At 52.7% G+C, this 13,415-nt stretch overlaps 1 protein-coding gene across 2 annotated transcripts in view; it reads right to left on the reverse strand.

The window, feature by feature from the left end:
* Window positions 1–10,488, reverse strand: part of TEX2 (testis expressed 2) — a 68,535-nt gene extending 58,047 nt beyond the window's left edge. For both annotated transcript variants that reach the window (XM_082271686.1, XM_082271685.1), the window contains exon 1: window positions 10,447–10,488. The gene's annotated coding sequence lies outside the window, so the exon portion shown is untranslated. The remainder of the gene's footprint in view (window positions 1–10,446) is intronic.
* Between the last annotated feature and the right edge of the window lie 2,927 nt (window positions 10,489–13,415).

A 13,415-nucleotide genomic window follows, 5' to 3' on the forward strand; every position in this document is an offset into this window, starting at 1 on the left:
CTGTGCACAGAGGAGGGACCTGAGAAGAGGAGGATCCGGGCCGCTCTGTGCACAGAGGAGGGACCTAAGAGGAGGATCCGGGCCGCTCTGTGCACAGAGGAGGGACCTGAGAAGAGGAGGATCCGGGCCGCTCTGTGCACAGAGGAGGGACCTAAGAGGAGGATCCGGGCCGCTCTGTGCACAGAGGAGGGACCTGAGAAGAGGAGGATCCGGGCTGCTCTGTGCACAGAGGAGGGACCTGAGAAGAGGAGGATCCGGGCCGCTCTGTGCACAGAGGAGGGACCTAAGAGGAGGATCCGGGCCGCTCTGTGCACAGAGGAGGGACCTGAGAAGAGGAGGATCCGGGCCGCTCTGTGCAAAGAGGAGGGACCTGAGAAGAGGAGGATCCGGGCTGCTCTGTGTACAGAGGAGGGACCTGAGAAGAGGAGGACCCGGGTCGCTCTGTGCACAGAGGAGGGACCTGAGAAGAGGAGGATCCGGGCCGCTCTGTGCAAAGAGGAGGGACCTGAGAAGAGGAGGATCCGGGCCGCTCTGTGCACAGAGGAGGGACCCCAGAAGAGGAGGATCCGGGCTGCTCTGTGCACAGAGGAGGGACCTGAGAAGAGGAGGACCCGGGTCGCTCTGTGCACAGAGGAGGGACCTGAGAAGAGGAGGATCCGGGCCACTCTGTGCACAGAGGAGGGACCTGAGAAGAGGAGGATCCGGGCCACTCTGTGCACAGAGGAGGGACCTGAGAAGAGGAGGATCCGGGCTGCTCTGTGTACAGAGGAGGGACCTGAGAAGAGGAGGATCCGGGCCGCTCTGTGCACAGAGGAGGGACCTGAGAAGAGGAGGATCCGGGTCGCTCTGTGCACAGAGGAGGGACCTGAGAAGGAGGAGGATCCGGGCCGCTCTGTGCACAGAGGAGGGACCTGAGAAGAGGAGGATCCGGGCCGCTCTGTGCAAAGAGGAGGGACCTGAGAAGAGGAGGATCCGGGCCGCTCTGTGCACAGAGGAGGGACCTGAGAAGAGGAGGATCCGGGCCGCTCTGTGCACAGAGGAGGGACCCGAGAAGAGGAGGATCCGGGCCGCTCTGTGCACAGAGGAGGGACCTGAGAAGAGGAGGATCCGGGTCGCTCTGTGCACAGAGGAGGGACCTGAGAAGAGGAGGACCCGGGTCGCTCTGTGCACAGAGGAGGGACCTGAGAAGAGGAGGATCCGGGTCGCTCTGTGCACAGAGGAGGGACCTGAGAAGAGGAGGATCCGGGCCGCTCTGTGCACAGAGGAGGGACCTGAGAAGAGGAGGATCCGGGCCGCTCTGTGCACAGAGGAGGGACCTAAGAGGAGGATCCGGGCCGCTCTGTGCACAGAGGAGGGACCTGAGAAGAGGAGGATCCGGGCCGCTCTGTGCACAGAGGAGGGACCTAAGAGGAGGATCCGGGCCGCTCTGTGCACAGAGGAGGGACCTGAGAAGAGGAGGATCCGGGCCGCTCTGTGCACAGAGGAGGGACCTGAGAAGAGGAGGATCCGGGCCGCTCTGTGCACAGAGGAGGGACCTGAGAAGAGGAGGATCCGGGTCGCTCTGTGCACAGAGGAGGGACCTGAGAAGAGGAGGACCCGGGTCGCTCTGTGCACAGAGGAGGGACCTGAGAAGAGGAGGATCCGGGTCGCTCTGTGCACAGAGGAGGGACCTGAGAAGAGGAGGACCCGGGTCGCTCTGTGCACAGAGGAGGGACCTGAGAAGAGGAGGACCCGGGTCGCTCTGTGCACAGAGGAGGGACCTGAGAAGAGGAGGATCCGGGCCGCTCTGTGCACAGAGGAGGGACCTGAGAAGAGGAGGATCCGGGCCGCTCTGTGCACAGAGGAGGGACCTGAGAAGAGGAGGATCCGGGCCGCTCTGTGCACAGAGGGGAGAAGTAGAACATGTTTGTTATTTTCACAGGAAAACTGAGACTTCCCTCTGCTGTGATGTCACTTCCTGTTATATGGTGACTACATTCCTTCTCTATCACCCCCTGTATGTAGGAATATAGCACCTCTGTAACAGAACCGAGACCCGCACTCTGTTTGTGTTCTTCCGTCAGTATACGGCTTCCTCCAGTCCTGAACATAGATATCAGATATTCCAGCTGCCCCCCATACAAAGCTAGCCGAGAATAGCTTGTATAGATCTGGAACTTTTATTGAACAGACTCCCACACAATATATACCACACAGGGGGACCTCCCCCTCCTGATCAGATTATCACACACAATATATACCACACAGGGGGACCTCCCCCTCCTGATCAGATTATCACACACAATATATACCACACAGGGGGACCTCCCCCTCCTGATCAGATTATCACACAATATATACCACACAGGGGGACCTCCCCCTCCTGATCAGATTATCACACACAATATATACCACACAGGGGGACCTCCCCCTCCTGATCAGATTATCACACACAATATATACCACACAGGGGGACCTCCCCCTCCTGATCAGATTATCACACACAATATATACCACACAGGGGGACCTCCCCCTCCTGATCAGATTATCACACAATATATACCACACAGGGGGACCTCCCCCTCCTGATCAGATTATCACACACAATATATACCACACAGGGGGACCTCCCCCTCCTGATCAGATTATCACACACAATATATACCACACAGGGGGACCTCCCCCTCCTGATCAGATTATCACACAATATATACCACACAGGGGGACCTCCCCCTCCTGATCAGATTATCACACAATATATACCACACAGGGGGACCTCCCCCTCCTGATCAGATTATCACACACAATATATACCACACAGGGGGACCTCCCCCTCCTGATCAGATTATCACACACAATATATACCACACAGGGGGACCTCCCCCTCCTGATCAGATTATCACACACAATATATACCACACAGGGGGACCTCCCCCTCCTGATCAGATTATCACACAAAATATATACCACACAGGAGGACCTCCCCCTCCTGATCAGATTATCACACACAATATATACCACACAGGGGGACCTCCCCCACCTGATCAGATTATCACACACAATATATACCACACAGGAGGACCTCCCCCTCCTGATCAGATTATCACACACAATATATACCACACAGGAGGACCTCCCCCTCCTGATCAGATTATCACACACAATATATAGCACACAGGAGGACCTCCCCCTCCTGATCAGATTATCACACACAATATATAGCACACAGGAGGACCTCCCCATCCTGATCAGATTATCACACACAATATATACCACACAGGAGGACCTCCCCATCCTGATCAGATTATCACACACAATATATACCACACAGGAGGACCTCCCCATCCTGATCAGATTATCACACACAATATATACCACACAGGAGGACCTCCCCATCCTGATCAGATTATCACACAGGTCAGCGGTTGCCTGATTACATTATCATATGCAGATAAAATTGTATACAGAAATAGAATTAACCTGAACTAATTATCTAGCCATCTGGACAGAACAATATGTGAATGGGAATCCACACCCAGCCAATGTTATGATTAACATACTAATTAACTCACTGAGTGTCACTGACCTGTATTGGGGTGTCAGGGTGTCACTGACCTGTATTGGGGTGTCAGGGTGTCTCTGAGATGTATTGGGGTGTCAGGGATGGTTATGGGGTGTTATATTGGGGGAAGGGATAGTATTGGGGTGTCAGGGATGGTTATGGGGTGTTATATTGGGGGAAGGGATAGTATTGGGGTGTCAGGGATGGTTATGGGGTGTTATATTGGGGGAAGGGATAGTATTGGGGTGTCAGGGATGGTTATGGGGTGTTATATTGGGGGAAGGGATAGTATTGGGGTGTCAGGGGTGGTTATGGGGTGTTATATTGGGGGAGGGGATAGTATTGGGGTGTCAGGGATGGTTATGGGGTGTTATATTGGGGGAAGGGATAGTATTGGGGTGTCAGGGATGGTTATGGGGTGTTATATTGGGGGAAGGGATAGTATTGGGGTGTCAGGGATGGTTATGGGGTGTTATATTGGGGGAAGGGATAGTATTGGGGTGTCAGGGATGGTTATGGGGTGTTATATTGGGGGAAGGGATAGTATTGGGGTGTCAGGGATGGTTATGGGGTGTTATATTGGGGGAGGGGATAGTATTGGGGTGTCAGGGATGGTTATGGGGTGTTATATTGGGGGAGGGGATAGTATTGGGGTGTCAGGGAAGGTTATGGGGTGTTATATTGGGGGAAGGGATAGTATTGGGGTGTTATATTGGGGGAGGGGATAGTATTGGGGTGTCAGGGATGGTTATGGGGTGTTATATTGGGGGAGGGGATAGTATTGGGGTGTCAGGGATGGTTATGGGGTGTTATATTGGGGGAGGGGATAGTAATGGGGTGTCAGGGATGGTTATGGGGTGTTATATTGGGGGAAGGGATAGTATTGGGGTGTCAGGGAAGGTTATGGGGTGTTATATTGGGGGAAGGGATAGTATTCGGGTGTCAGGGATGGTTATGGGGTGTTATATTGGGGGAGGGGATAGTATTGGGGTGTCAGGGATGGTTATGGGGTGTTATATTGGGGGAAGGGATAGTATTGGGGTGTCAGGGATGGTTATGGGGTGTTATATTGGGGGAAGGGATAGTATTGGGGTGTCAGGGATGGTTATGGGGTGTTATATTGGGGGAGGGGATAGTATTGGGGTGTCAGGGAAGGTTATGGGGTGTTATATTGGGGGAGGGGATAGTATTGGGGTGTCAGGGATGGTTATGGGGTGTTATATTGGGGGAGGGGATAGTATTGGGGTGTCAGGGAAGGTTATGGGGTGTTATATTGGGGGAAGGGATAGTATTGGGGTGTCAGGGATGGTTATGGGGTGTTATATTGGGGGAAGGGATAGTATTGGGGTGTTAGGGGTGGTTATGGGGTGTTATATTGGGGGAAGGGATAGTATTGGGGTGTCAGGGATGGTTATGGGGTGTTATATTGGGGGAAGGGATAGTATTGGGGTGTCAGGGATGGTTATGGGGTGTTATATTGGGGGAGGGGATAGTATTGGGGTGTCAGGGATGGTTATGGGGTGTTATATTGGGGGAAGGGATAGTATTGGGGTGTCAGGGATGGTTATGGGGTGTTATATTGGGGGAAGGGATAGTATTGGGGTGTCAGGGATGGTTATGGGGTGTTATATTGGGGGAGGGGATAGTATTGGGGTGTCAGGGAAGGTTATGGGGTGTTATATTGGGGGAGGGGATAGTATTGGGGTGTCAGGGATGGTTATGGGGTGTTATATTGGGGGAGGGGATAGTATTGGGGTGTCAGGGAATGTTATGGGGTGTTATATTGGGGGAAGGGATAGTATTGGGGTGTCAGGGATGGTTATGGGGTGTTATATTGGGGGAAGGGATAGTATTGGGGTGTTAGGGGTGGTTATGGGGTGTTATATTGGGGGAGGGGTAGTATTGGGGTGTCAGGGAAGGTTATGGGGTGTTATATTGGGGGAGGGGATAGTAATGGGGTGTCAGGGATGGTTATGGGGTGTTATATTGGGGGAAGGGATAGTATTGGGGTGTCAGGGATGGTTATGGGGTGTTATATTGGGGGAGGGGATAGTATTGGGGTGTCAGGGATGGTTATGGGGTGTTATATTGGGGGAAGGGATAGTATTGGGGTGTCAGGGATGGTTATGGGGTGTTATATTGGGGGAGGGGATAGTATTGGGGTGTCAGGGAAGGTTATGGGGTGTTATATTGGGGGAAGGGATAGTATTGGGGTGTCAGGGATGGTTATGGGGTGTTATATTGGGGGAAGGGATAGTATTGGGGTGTCAGGGATGGTTATGGGGTGTTATATTGGGGGAAGGGATAGTATTGGGGTGTCAGGGAAGGTTATGGGGTGTTATATTGGGGGAAGGGATAGTATTGGGGTGTCAGGGATGGTTATGGGGTGTTATATTGGGGGAGGGGATAGTAATGGGGTGTCAGGGATGGTTATGGGGTGTTATATTGGGGGAAGGGATAGTATTGGGGTGTCAGGGGTGGTTATGGGGTGTTATATTGGGGGAAGGGATAGTATTGGGGTGTCAGGGGTGGTTATGGGGTGTTATATTGGGGGAAGGGATAGTATTGGGGTGTCAGGGATGGTTATGGGGTGTTATATTGGGGGAAGGGATAGTATTGGGGTGTCAGGGATGGTTATGGGGTGTTATATTGGGGGAAGGGATAGTATTGGGGTGTCAGGGATGGTTATGGGGTGTTATATTGGGGGAAGGGATAGTATTGGGGTGTCAGGGATGGTTATGGGGTGTTATATTGGGGGAAGGGATAGTATTGGGGTGTCAGGGATGGTTATGGGGTGTTATATTGGGGGAAGGGATAGTATTGGGGTGTCAGGGATGGTTATGGGGTGTTATATTGGGGGAAGGGATAGTATTGGGGTGTCAGGGATGGTTATGGGGTGTTATATTGGGGGAGGGGATAGTATTGGGGTGTCAGGGAAGGTTATGGGGTGTTATATTGGGGGAAGGGATAGTATTGGGGTGTTATATTGGGGGAGGGGATAGTATTGGGGTGTCAGGGATGGTTATGGGGTGTTATATTGGGGGAAGGGATAGTATTGGGGTGTCAGGGATGGTTATGGGGTGTTATATTGGGGGAAGGGATAGTATTGGGGTGTTATATTGGGGGAGGGGATAGTATTGGGGTGTCAGGGATGGTTATGGGGTGTTATATTGGGGGAAGGGATAGTATTGGGGTGTCAGGGAAGGTTATGGGGTGTTATATTGGGGGAAGGGATAGTATTGGGGTGTTATATTGGGGGAGGGGATAGTATTGGGGTGTCAGGGATGGTTATGGGGTGTTATATTGGGGGAAGGGATAGTATTGGGGTGTCAGGGATGGTTATGGGGTGTTATATTGGGGGAAGGGATAGTATTGGGGTGTCAGGGATGGTTATGGGGTGTTATATTGGGGGAAGGGATAGTATTGGGGTGTCAGGGATGGTTATGGGGTGTTATATTGGGGGAGGGGATAGTAATGGGGTGTCAGGGATGGTTATGGGGTGTTATATTGGGGGAAGGGATAGTATTGGGGTGTCAGGAAAGGTTATGGGGTGTTATATTGGGGGAAGGGATAGTATTGGGGTGTCAGGGATGGTTATGGGGTGTTATATTGGGGGAAGGGATAGTATTGGGGTGTCAGGGAAGGTTATGGGGTGTTATATTGGGGGAAGGGATAGTATTGGGGTGTCAGGGATGGTTATGGGGTGTTATATTGGGGGAGGGGATAGTATTGGGGTGTCAGGGATGGTTATGGGGTGTTATATTGGGGGAGGGGATAGTATTGGGGTGTCAGGGAAGGTTATGGGGTGTTATATTGGGGGAAGGGATAGTATTGGGGTGTCAGGGATGGTTATGGGGTGTTATATTGGGGGAGGGGATAGTATTGGGGTGTCAGGGATGGTTATGGGGTGTTATATTGGGGGAAGGGATAGTATTGGGGTGTCAGGGATAGTATTGGGGTGTTATATTGGGGGAGGGGATAGTATTGGGGTGTCAGGGAAGGTTATGGGGTGTTATATTGGGGGAAGGGATAGTATTGGGGTGTCAGGGATGGTTATGGGGTGTTATATTGGGGGAGGGGATAGTATTGGGGTGTCAGGGATGGTTATGGGGTGTTATATTGGGGGAGGGGATAGTATTGGGGTGTCAGGGATGGTTATGGGGTGTTATATTGGGGGAAGGGATAGTATTGGGGTGTCAGGGATGGTTATGGGGTGTTATATTGGGGGAAGGGATAGTAATGGGGTGTCAGGGATGGTTATGGGGTGTTATATTGGGGGAAGGGATAGTATTGGGGTGTCAGGGATGGTTATGGGGTGTTATATTGGGGGAAGGGATAGTATTGGGGTGTTATATTGGGGGAGGGGATAGTATTGGGGTGTCAGGGATGGTTATGGGGTGTTATATTGGGGGAGGGGATAGTATTGGGGTGTCAGGGATGGTTATGGGGTGTTATATTGGGGGAGGGGATAGTATTGGGGTGTCAGGGATGGTTATGGGGTGTTATATTGGGGAAGGGGTAGTATTGGGGTGTTAGGGATGGTTATGGGGTGTTATATTGGGGGAGGGGATAGTATTGGGGTGTCAGGGAAGGTTATGGGGTGTTATATTGGGGGAGGGGATAGTATTGGGGTGTCAGGGATGGTTATGGGGTGTTATATTGGGGGAGGGGATAGTATTGGGGTGTCAGGGATGGTTATGGGGTGTTATATTGGGGGAAGGGATAGTATTGGGGTGTCAGGGAAGGTTATGGGGTGTTATATTGGGGGAAGGGATAGTATTGGGGTGTCAGGGATGGTTATGGGGTGTTATATTGGGGGAAGGGATAGTATTGGGGTGTCAGGGATGGTTATGGGGTGTTATATTGGGGGAAGGGATAGTATTGGGGTGTCAGGGGTGGTTATGGGGTGTTATATTGGGGGAGGGGTAGTATTGGGGTGTCAGGGATGGTTATGGGGTGTTATATTGGGGGAAGGGATAGTATTGGGGTGTCAGGGGTGGTTATGGGGTGTTATATTGGGGGAAGGGATAGTATTGGGGTGTCAGGGATGGTTATGGGGTGTTATATTGGGGGAGGGGATAGTATTGGGGTGTCAGGGATGGTTATGGGGTGTTATATTGGGGGAGGGGATAGTATTGGGGTGTCAGGGATGGTTATGGGGTGTTATATTGGGGAAGGGATAGTATTGGGGTGTCAGGGATGGTTATGGGGTGTTATATTGGGGGAGGGGATAGTATTGGGGTGTCAGGGAAGGTTATGGGGTGTTATATTGGGGGAAGGGATAGTATTGGGGTGTCAGGGATGGTTATGGGGTGTTATATTGGGGGAAGGGATAGTATTGGGGTGTCAGGGATGGTTATGGGGTGTTATATTGGGGGAAGGGATAGTATTGGGGTGTCAGGGATGGTTATGGGGTGTTATATTGGGGGAAGGGATAGTATTGGGGTGTCAGGAAAGGTTATGGGGTGTTATATTGGGGGAAGGGATAGTATTGGGGTGTCAGGGATGGTTATGGGGTGTTATATTGGGGGAGGGGATAGTATTGGGGTGTCAGGGAAGGTTATGGGGTGTTATATTGGGGGAAGGGATAGTATTGGGGTGTTATATTGGGGGAGGGGATAGTATTGGGGTGTCAGGGATGGTTATGGGGTGTTATATTGGGGGAAGGGATAGTATTGGGGTGTCAGGGATGGTTATGGGGTGTTATATTGGGGGAAGGGATAGTATTGGGGTGTTATATTGGGGGAGGGGATAGTATTGGGGTGTCAGGGATGGTTATGGGGTGTTATATTGGGGGAAGGGATAGTATTGGGGTGTCAGGGAAGGTTATGGGGTGTTATATTGGGGGAAGGGATAGTATTGGGGTGTTATATTGGGGGAGGGGATAGTATTGGGGTGTCAGGGATGGTTATGGGGTGTTATATTGGGGGAGGGGATAGTATTGGGGTGTCAGGAAAGGTTATGGGGTGTTATATTGGGGGAAGGGATAGTATTGGGGTGTCAGGGATGGTTATGGGGTGTTATATTGGGGGAAGGGATAGTATTGGGGTGTCAGGGAAGGTTATGGGGTGTTATATTGGGGGAAGGGATAGTATTGGGGTGTCAGGGATGGTTATGGGGTGTTATATTGGGGGAGGGGATAGTATTGGGGTGTCAGGGATGGTTATGGGGTGTTATATTGGGGGAGGGGATAGTATTGGGGTGTCAGGGAAGGTTATGGGGTGTTATATTGGGGGAAGGGATAGTATTGGGGTGTCAGGGATGGTTATGGGGTGTTATATTGGGGGAGGGGATAGTATTGGGGTGTCAGGGATGGTTATGGGGTGTTATATTGGGGGAAGGGATAGTATTGGGGTGTTATATTGGGGGAGGGGATAGTATTGGGGTGTCAGGGGTGGTTATGGGGTGTTATATTGGGGGAGGGGATAGTATTGGGGTGTCAGGGATGGTTATGGGGTGTTATATTGGGGGAGGGGATAGTATTGGGGTGTCAGGGATGGTTATGGGGTGTTATATTGGGGGAAGGGATAGTATTGGGGTGTTATATTGGGGGAGGGGATAGTATTGGGGTGTCAGGGATGGTTATGGGGTGTTATATTGGGGGAAGGGATAGTATTGGGGTGTCAGGGAAGGTTATGGGGTGTTATATTGGGGGAAGGGATAGTATTGGGGTGTCAGGGATGGTTATGGGGTGTTATATTGGGGGAAGGGATAGTATTGGGGTGTCAGGGAATGTTATGGGGTGTTATATTGGGGGAAGGGATAGTATTGGGGTGTCAGGAAAGGTTATGGGGTGTTATATTGGGGGAAGGGATAGTATTGGGGTGATATCTGGGTGTTATGTTGGAGGAGTAGTCGGAGAGGCGGGCGGAAGGTGTGGACACGCCCACATTAGGGTGACTCACCCGCTCGGTGGTTCATGTCCCCGGGCCGCTCGGTGTCTCCGCGGCTCCCTCAGACGCAGCGAGTTGCTCTCCAATCAGCGATCACTTCCGGCTCGGCGCTCCATTCCTCCGCCTGGGAGCGCTGCTTGTGTTTCACGCCTCACTCTCACTGTAAACGGCGCTGATTGGACGAGGCGGAGAGCTCATTCTCTATTGGGTGAGAAAGAGGCGGAGATGATTGGTGGGTTTATTCCGAGAGGGAAATCCGGATATACATAAGTCCCGCCCTCCTCTGACTCGAAATCCCTCCCCATCCCCGAACCCCTCCCCCTTTCGCCATATCTCCTCTCCTCTCTGTGTGATTGGTCGGATATTTGTAAATCGGGGAATGAGGAGAGGAGATCTCTGCTGCCACCTGCTGGATACATTGCTGGCTGCAGTATGGGGGGAGGTGAGAGTTGTTGGGAGTCATGTGATCAACTCAACTCTAATGACTTCCAAATGTGGAGGAGCCGCCCCCCCCCCACACCGAGCCACACCCCCACCCCCCCCCTCACCCATCATACCCCTCCCCCCCCCACACCGAGCCACACTATTACCTCCCCAATATACAGAGATCTGTATACAGAGCAGACCATGTCCCCCTCCCCCACACTCCTCCCACTCACCCATCATACCCCTCCCCCCACCCCTGTCTCACCCCCCCCTTGCCCATCATACCCCTCACCCCCACACCCCTCTCTCACCCCCCTCACCCATCATACCCCTCTCTCACCCATCATACCCCTCACCCCCCACACCCCTCTCTCACCCCCCTCACCCCTCACCCCCCCCACACACACCCCTCTCTCACCACCCCCCCACACACCCCCTCCCCCCACACCCCTCTCTCACCCCCCTCACCCATCATATCCCTCACCCCCCCCACACCCCTCTCTCACCCTCCCTCACCCATCATACCCCTCACCCCCCCACACCCCTCTCTCACCCTCCCTCACCCATCATACCCCTCACCCCCCCACACCCCTCTCTCACCCCTGCCTCACCCATCATACCCCTCACCCCCCCACACCCCTCTCTCACCCTCCCTCACCCATCATACCCCTCACCCCCCCACACCCCTCTCTCACCCCTGCCTCACCCATCATACCCCTCACCCCCCCACACCCCTCTCTCACCCTCCCTCACCCATCATACCCCTCACCCCCCCACACCCCTCTCTCACCCCTGCCTCACCCATCATACCCCTCACCCCCCCACACCCCTCTCTCACCCTCCCTCACCCATCATACCCCCCCCCAACATCCCTCATCCCCACGCACCCCTATGTAACAGAACCGTGACCCACACTGTGTTTGTGGACTTCCCTCAGTATACGGCTTCCTCCAGTCTGAACATAGATATCAGATTTTCCAGCCGCCCCCCATACAAAGCTAGCCGACAACTTAGCTTGTTCTGGAACCTTCTCCTTTATTGAACAGTCACACAGAATGTATATACAGCATGGACCTCCCCCTCCTGATCAGATTACCACACACAAGTCAGGGGTTGCCTGATTACATTATCATATGCAGATGAAATTGTATACAGAAATAGAATTAACCTGAACTAATTATCTAGCCATCTGGACAGAAACAATATTTGAGTTCATTAACAATTAACAATGGGACAGACAGGCTTAACAGAATCCACATCACACCTCAATACACAGACAGTAGGAAGAGACCACCAGTGACAGACTGTCCATCTCTGACATTGAAGAACATGGAACAGAGGCCAATGTGATTAACTCTTTCATGTTCATAATCAATCAGGCCAGGAGAAGTCCTCATATATTTCTGGAGATACATGGCTGACAAATATTACTGTCCCACTTCAATCCAAACCATTTCTCAGTGTCCATTAAGTATCTGTCTGTCACTCCCAGTGATGGTGAGTGCCGTCACATATCCCCCCCCCCCCCCAAAGGTAGACTAACCAGGTACCAGACCTCCAATCGGTCTGTGCCTGAGTTAGTCGGGTAACAAGTCCCAAAGAGTCAATCCATCATGGCAGCTTCCTTGACAAAGTTCCACATAGTTTGTAAGTTTGTCCCGGCAGGACGCATGGAGCTCTCATAGCCGATCAGTCTGTGGAAGTCTGGTTTGGGCCGGCCAGTCTGGGCTTCTTGGTCACCCTGTGTCCCTAATAGACACAGGGGGACTTACACATAAGAGGGGCCTAGGGGGCTGAGAGGGGGATTGCCCAACCTCTCTAAGGTAGGCTGTGTTCCACAGGCCCCCCAATGTCTGCACCCACCCAGTACCCCAAACAAATTGTCCAGAAAACAGCGCTACTCACCCCGCCAACCTCTGCCTCTCTCGTAGAACATACCCGCTGCAGGGGAGAAGCCTGGACTGACCTTTCTCCCGGGAGTCCTTTCAGCTGCTGGAGAGAAGACAGGGTGGCTGGGCTCACTCCCTCATGCTGTTGGGGATCTGGGCCGACTGTCCAGCATCCCTGGGGCATACAAGTGAAGACCGCAGTCCCATCCACTACAACAGGAAATCCATCCTTTGTTAGTTGAGGGCAGAGGCCAGCCACACTCTGCTCTGTTGCCAGCTCTTCTGCTGGGTTGGTGTCATCATTCTGGGGCGCCCTCTGCTGCTGGGAAGGGGAGTCAGCTGCTCCATCTTCCTTACCCTCATCTGGTGGTTGGGACAACCTTTCTCTGGTACTGTCTCCCAGATGTACAGATCCTGGCTGGGGAGGGAAGACAGAGGTCGATGACTCTCTGTCCGGCTGCCAGCGCTTCAGCTGGGTGTAGAAGCTTCACTTCATCAGCTTGTTGCTGGGATGAGGGGCCGATTTCCCCAGCTTCCTGGAACTCTGTAGCTGTTGCGGGTGCTGGGCAGAGGCTGGTAGCACTCTGCTCTGTTGCCAGCACTTCTGCTGGAGACTCCACATAATCCACTCTGACTAACTGCTGGGGAGGGAGACCGGCTTCCTCC

This window comes from Pelophylax lessonae (assembly GCF_965119305.1).
Source record: "Pelophylax lessonae genome assembly, chromosome: 11".
Classification (NCBI taxonomy): Eukaryota; Metazoa; Chordata; class Amphibia; order Anura; family Ranidae; genus Pelophylax; species Pelophylax lessonae.